General features: G+C 34.7%; 1 long non-coding RNA gene across 1 annotated transcript in view; it reads left to right on the top strand.

The window, feature by feature from the left end:
- LOC107655270 (uncharacterized) overlaps positions 1-5765 on the top strand; it is a 14203-nt gene extending 8438 nt beyond the window's left edge. Inside the window, exons 2-3 of the long non-coding RNA XR_001630413.1 lie at positions 339-349; positions 5739-5765. This is a non-coding gene — a long non-coding RNA (uncharacterized LOC107655270). The remainder of the gene's footprint in view (positions 1-338; positions 350-5738) is intronic.
- Positions 5766-7580: the final 1815 nt, after the last annotated feature.

Here is a 7580-nt window from a genome sequence, read left to right as displayed (position 1 = left end):
ATATATATATATATATACATATATATATAATTAAAAATTAAAATCTATATTTAAAATATAGTTTCAAAAATATATCAAAATTGTCTACAGATATGTTGGGAGAAAACATATTTTCATAAATATATTTTAATTACATTTAAGAATACTTTTTTTTGACAAATGCTGTCAGATTTGAACTTCTGCTAAACCTGAAACTTTTATTTAGTGCCTCTCTATCACACCTGTATATATTTGTGGCCTGCTGATTTTTGGACTTACAATTATTAGGATTTAGTGTTGTTAAGATAAAATTAACAGCAAAGAGTTGACCAAATCAGAGTAAGTCGCTCTCAGGAAAGACAATACTTGGGTTACCCAGGTTTGCATACCTTTAATCTGTGTATTTTAAGCCAATGAGCACTCAGCATTCACTGCGCCACAGCCTTTGATCTTAAGAGGAAAGGAAATGTTAACCAAGACATTTCTTGACAAGAAAAACACAGGCCTTTCCAAATGTTTACAACTTATTCCTCATGTAGTAAAGAGCAGAAAAGGTGGAAAAATGGCCTAATATTTCAATGAAAGTTTAAATCAGCTGGGTTTATTTTGAAGTAGTTCACTATTTTGGTAGTAATTTGTGCCGTTCGTTTCATAATGTTAGTTTTGGAGGGCTCATTGTGAGAGAACAGAGCTCTGCTAGATTAGCCATTTGCGCAGTGTAAACACAGACCTCTTCTGTTCTAAGAAAATAACTACAGCAATGAGGTTGACGCTATCGCGCTCACAACTATCATGCTAAATATTGTCCGATTTAACCGTCTGTGGGTGGATTCATTCATGTAAAAAAGGCCTACGAGTTCAGTGACTCAGAATACAAGTACTTACATCATAAAGATAAAGGTCACACCTTTGAATAAGGTTGTGTTTGTGTTAAAAAGCCAAGCGTGATAGTCATGTTGTGGGAGTTAGGCTTGGGTGTGTGCTGTTTGAGAAAACCTGTGAGGGTTTTTCCCCCTCTGTACATGCTGCGTTTATTGACGCAACTTTTTAGGTGGTCCGGTGGAAAGTGGAGAGCCTTCTGCATGCTTGGGGTCTGCACAATGTTGTACTTTTTCCCCACTGCTAAAGGCTAATGTTATTTTTCTCTCCCTTTGCTGCCTGTTTCGACCAGGTTTCATGCAGTCTTAATGAGACATCAAAGACAAATCAGCCTAGCTGTGATTTTCAAGTCTCTGAAGCCGCTTGCTTACGTGTACGCATTCGATTGAAGTCGTATTGCGCTTTGCTTACAAACGGAAACATCAGTGTGACTGAGAGAGTTTAATAGGACAGTCTATGATGGATTCATTATCCCCATTATGAAGTAGAGCAATGTTAATAAAGAAATAAATTGGTTTCCTATGACTTATGAGATTTTGAGTGCATTAAAAACAGCATAATATCTTTGGAAGGAGAGCAATATAGCAGCCATTTTGCATGGTCATTCCAAACAGAACTGCTAAACGCTGCTTCAAAGGGCCTATTACAAGGAACCAACCTTCTCGAATGGGCAACTTTGCACTTCTTTGGCTATCCTGTATGAAACCCCCACTGTCATTTCAATTTCATCCTTTTTTAATTATACCCTTTGTGTTTCTCATCACTTACTCCATGATTAAAAGAAAAGACTGCTTTGGCTTTCTGCACCAGTGCCCTGATCTGCATCTCCTGATGATGAGCTTCATGAGGTTGAGTAACAAGACTGTTTCAGAGGGGACTGATTGGCTCTCTTTAGGACAATCAAAGGAAATTTACTTCTGATATTCCTTGGTGTCAAAATGCTAATTGCCTGTGCAAGTTAAGAGTTCCCAGGAAACATGTGGGCCTCATAGAAGAGAGTAAATGGCTGAAATATTATATTTAATAATGAATTAAAGACTGTGTATGACACAATGTTCAGACAGCAAAAAAAAAAAAAAAAAAAAAAAGGGGTAAGAAATATAATCTTTATTCAAAGGCAAAGCAAGATTATTTTTCTTCGCCTAATTGGCAGATATATTTTTTCTTGTTGTAAGCAAAAACTTTTTTTTTTCAGAAAATAAATCATAATATCTTAAGTCATTTTGCTTCTCAAGTAAATGCATCTTGATTCAAGAATGTTTAGAAACTAGTACTGGAAAACAACAAAAATACTAAGAAAACTCCCTTTGTTTTATGAAAGCCGTGAACTATTATTATTAACTTATTTTTTGTAACTGGTTATTTATTGTGTCATCATACTGTAAACTTGATTTGTCCTTATAATTAAGAACAAACTATTTAATATTTAAACATTTACTGTAGATTTATTTTCTGCTACACTGAACTATCACCCTAACTGGCATACAGAGAGGAAATAGAGCAGTAGGATTTGAATGAATTCTAGCATTTGTTTTAATTATCGAGAGAGAGAGAGAGAGAGAGAGAGAGACAGAGAGAGATGACAGTTGTGTGTAGCTGCATCTGCACGTCTCCCTGTACAAACAATTACTTCAAAAACAGCGATTTTACCACCTCGTTGCCGAGCAATATAATGTAGCGATCTAGTATCTAGGCTATTTTATTAATGAAAATCACGGGGAAGCATTGACAACAAGTTTGTGTGTGTGTGCAGCGCAATCAGCGGTCTCTGACCTCTCTCTCTCTCTCTGTGTGTGTGTGTGTGTGTGTGTGTGTGTGTGTGCGCGCGAGTGATGTGTGTTGGTTAATGTGCATCAATTAAAGCAGCGCATTAATATAGACCGGTGATTAAACTGACTTGGAACTACCTGTGCATTAAACGGTTTTACTGCATACCTGCCAGCCAATCAGAATCCAGTATTCAGACAGACCATGGAATAACAGAATTTATTTAAGCTATTCCTGTTAAAAATGTAACAAAAATGTTTTAATATATTTCAAAATTTTAGATTTAAAGCATATCTTGCTGATTTGCATTATAAAAGCAAAATTATGCTTTTAATTTAAGGTCCAATTCTCTCTATTAACTAACTATTAACTACAACTTTTGCCTCAAACTCCTAATTACTGCTTATTAATAGTTTGTATGGCAGTTGTTAAGTTTTGGTATTGGGTAGGATTATGGATGTATAATATGGTCATGCAGAATATGTGCTTTATAAGTACTAATAAACAGCCAATATATTGATAATATGTTGGGAACCAATCAACGTTGGAGACATTTGACATTGGCGACAACAAACACTGAGACGTTTCTCAAAATCCTTTTTGTGTTCTGTCGAAGAAAGGAACTCATACAATTTTGGAACAATGTAAAGTTGAACAAATGATGCCAACTTTCAATTTTGGGTAAACATTATGCTGTAAGTTTTGAGGAAAAATTGGCTACGTAAGACATTTTGCAACACTCTTCGGGCTCAGAGAAGTGTGTAAAGTTCATGAAGTGTGAATGACCCATGATCTCTTCTGAATGGAACACAATGTCCAAGTCGCCCCATTTGTGAGGTAAAGGACTAGTGATCCACATGTGGCCAAATCAGGGCCTACGCTAGTAGCAGCCAATCAAAGAGATAAGACAAAACCAATAAGAAAAGCGCTGCCAAAAGGGTCATAACTCTCTCATGCAACACGATATGCGGCGTCTGACTGTAAAATCTTTTCATTTCCTTCCCCCATTCAGAGCGCTTTGAAGTCAACATTATAAAGCAGTACGGGAAGTGCTGGACTGGAACATTTAAGCCCTTTTGATGCCACTACTTCCAATACGGTGCTTTGCGTCTTATGTAATTACGTATTGCAACAATGTCTAAATGGGTCAAATTTATAAAAAGACCATTCAAAGCAATAAAACAGTTTACAAGATATCTAAAATGGTGGCTCTTCCGAAATGTAGTGTTCTACCTTGCTGTATAGTCATCAACTCATTATTGTTTCAATAGGTTAGCATGTTGCTAAGCTAACAATACAATACTCTTAAGCATAAAAAATACACACAACTAATAGTCCTTTATAATTAGACTGAGCTATTAGCAATATCTGAAGTATATATATTCTCCTTACTTTGTTCGCCATCTTGAATGGATTTTGAGTTTGGCGCAATGCATTCTGGGATTGCCTTCTCTGCTAGGGATACATGTGAGGCTGCCTTTGAATTTCTCAAAAGAAGGTATTTTTGTAGACATCATGATTATGCTCCTTATCTTTAGGAATAGCTTTCCCTTTTGGAGTGCACTAACATTGCTGTCTACTTAGGGAGCTCACTAGATTTTGGAACAGAGCCAGTGTTTGTCATACACTGAAATAGCTGTTAGGTCCTTCATAAAGGATCAAGGCTCCAATTATACAAGTTGCAACGGATAAATAGGAGACGTGTTTTTACATAATTATTTCGTAATATTTCGTGCCATCTTAATGTTTTAAATTAATGACTGTGTGCGTAAGTGGCACAACCCATCGACATAATCCAGAATCTATTCACACTTATACAATCACACTGATACGTCCAGACAGGATAGTGTTGAGATGTGTGTCAGTATTACAAAGAACAAAACCCATGGGCGGTACTAAAGCAGGATGATCTTTATTGGGGATAAATTGTCTGTGTACGCAAAGTCATTCATTCAATAGCCCTCTCACATCTAATATTTATTATTGTCTTGGGAAGCTCTTAACTACTGCATTAGAGTTTTTGCTCTTTTATGTTTTTCAATTACTTACATGCGTTACACATTCTTTGTTCAGTTATTAAGTTAATGACTTTACAATAACACAATCATTTCAGTTCTTTTTAAAAGATTATCATATTGCAATCATATTCTATATAAATGTGCTACATACAAACTGTCAAACCAAGTGAGAAATTTTCGGCAAATATTCATTTTTAGTTAACTGTTCCTTTTATCTGGCATTATTAAGGGGAGTTTTAAGATTTTAAAATGTTCAGCACTCTTAACATGGATCATTTACTTATCACATTGTTAAATTATACATTTAGAAAGATTACTTTTTTTCAGGTAACTAGTAAAGAAACACACTACTTTTTAATAAAAAAAAAATACAAATATCCTTTAAGTATTTAATCTCAATTTATTAACCAATGTCTAAAGTAAGAGTGTTGAACTTTCTTCTCTTGCATCCTATTCTTCCACAATCCAGAATGGCAGCACAACTGAAAGGTTTGTTTGAACTGTGCCCTTTACTCATTTTACTTTTAGTATGAAAGCACTTTTACATTTGCCAAAAATAGAACTTTTTATGTGAAAAGCGAACAAGCAAGTCCTGCCCAAATAAGAACAATAATGCAAAAGTAATGTAACACATTGCTTCCTATAAAAGTAAGTAATGCAGTTAGTTACTTTTTAGGGAGTAACGCAATACTGTAATGCTTTACTTTCCATAAAAAGTAATTAAGTAATGCAATTAGGCACATCTTTTTATGAAGTAACGCAATATTGTAATACATTACTTTCCATAAAAAGTAAGTAATGCAATTAGTTACTTTTTAGGGAATAACAATATTTTAATGCATTATTTTCCATGAAAAGGTAACTAAGTAATGTAATTAGTTACTTTTTATGAAGTAACAATATTGTAATGCATTAGTTTTTCTATAAAAAGTAACTAAATAATGCAATTAGTTAAATTTGTAGGGAGTAACGCAATAGTGTAATGCATTACTTTCATAAAAGTAACTAAGTAATCCAATTACTTGCTTTTTTAGGGAGTAACGCAATATTGTAATGCATTACTTTCCATGAAAAGTAACTAAGTAATGCATTTAGTTACTTCTTAGGGAGTAATGCTATATTTTAATGCATTACTTTTAAAAGGAGCTTACCCCAACACTGTTTCAAAAACTGTCATTATCTTTGTATCAGATCTTGTGCTGTTACACCTAAATTGTGCTAAATTTGTCCATATAGCTTTACAATTTCAGATTTCTTGTTTTCACTAAATATCTTGGTTGTGATCACACTTTAAAGGAGGTGGTGGTAGCTCAAAGAGCATACAATAAACTGATTAGACTAGCCTCATTCTGACAAGATCCCTGATCAAAGTCAGCAGTCTATGTGACGCAGCTGATGGTTTTAATTGAGGTCAGATTAAGTACACGCCAGTCTATCTATCCAAGCTGCAGGTGGATGGCTCTAGGTGGCCATTTTGAAGGCAACATGACAAGCTGTCACAGCACAATGGCAGCCGTGTTTCAAGACCACAGTGGACCAGTAAGCCGAGTACTGATATTCAGCACTCTCAGCCATTCCCGCAAGATCAGATATAGCTCCAAAGCAAACTGACGTGAAAACACGAGAATGCTTGTCTCAAGTTCTAAGGAAATAATGGAGCAAAGCAATGGAGGGATGCGTAAACAAACCGGCAGTAAATGGATGTATCCACTAACACTGTGTGGGAATTTCACTGGAAAGAGCTAATAAGCAAGGACATTACAAACAAAGAAAAACAAAGGCCAAGATCTGCTCAGGTTTCAGAGCTCTCACTGGGAATGCTCTTCAGAGAACAGGTGCTCAAAGGAAGCTTTAATCTTCTATCAAACCTTTCCAAATAAACTGTCTGACTCAATGGGAGCTGTTAAAATAATGTTACAGTGATGTAAGTATGCCAGATCAGCATTCATAATAGGCTCTGAGACATGGGACAAAAAACTTCCCATTCCAACAAATGTACACTTTGAAATTAATCAGAGATGATCACTTGAATGTTCTTATTACAAATGATTTTCTCCTTATTTTAATCAGAATTATAAAAGTTGCATGTATCAATGACTATAGACGTTTTGTTTTAGTTGAAAACGGGGTTGTGTAAACGCCCCCTTATTTTATTCAAATTTATGATTTCTGTCGCACTTCCAATATTTTATATTAAATATATTATTTATTTATTTATTTTTATGAACTTACAAAGGAACAAAAATGTTTTTTTTCACTCAGATGCCAGATGTCTGCCACTGTATATGTTTTTATTTATTTATTTATTTATTTTATTTTCTGAATAATTTACTTTTCTTTTTTTTTTTCTTTTTTTTTTCAAAGGTTGCATAATTCGGACTTATTAAGTTGTCTGACATCATTAGGTCACATTTCCAGCCACATCAAAGAAAAAAAAAAACTGTATTTTTTCTATATACCTTATATATCTTGGCAAGTTTTTTATAGTAATACTTCATGTCAGTAATTCATTTCCTCCTTCATATTTTCATTTTGACATAAAACAATCATGTCCTTCTGTGGCACTGCTATCCTAATACCCCAGTTCCTGTGAAATGAGATTTCTTGCCAGATGTGGTTTTATTCGGGTTTATGTTTCAGTGTGTAACTTTTCTATAAGCTCTTATTAAACTAGTGCATGTTTTCAGAATTTACCTGTTCAGCCTAGTCTTAACGCCGTGAAAAACCTAAGGTTTCAAAACGAAAGGTTGGCATGAGCCCAGCTGAACCTCAACAACATTTGATCATGTTGATCAAATGTGATTGGTTTTGGTTGATTGGTTTTAGGGAGGACCTGCTAATAAAGCATAAAACGTGCTTGTGCAATAATATTGTCATTGTCACTTTCAATTGATGCTTGAATGCTTTATTTCACAGATTTTTTTGTTCTTCTTGTGA

The sequence above is a fragment of the Sinocyclocheilus anshuiensis genome, unplaced genomic scaffold (genome assembly GCF_001515605.1).
Source record: "Sinocyclocheilus anshuiensis isolate Anshui unplaced genomic scaffold, SAMN03320099.WGS_v1.1 scaffold988, whole genome shotgun sequence".
NCBI classification, from domain to species: Eukaryota; Metazoa; Chordata; class Actinopteri; order Cypriniformes; family Cyprinidae; genus Sinocyclocheilus; species Sinocyclocheilus anshuiensis.
Note: the sequence above shows the minus strand (reverse complement) of the source record. Positions and strands in the feature narration are given on the sequence as shown.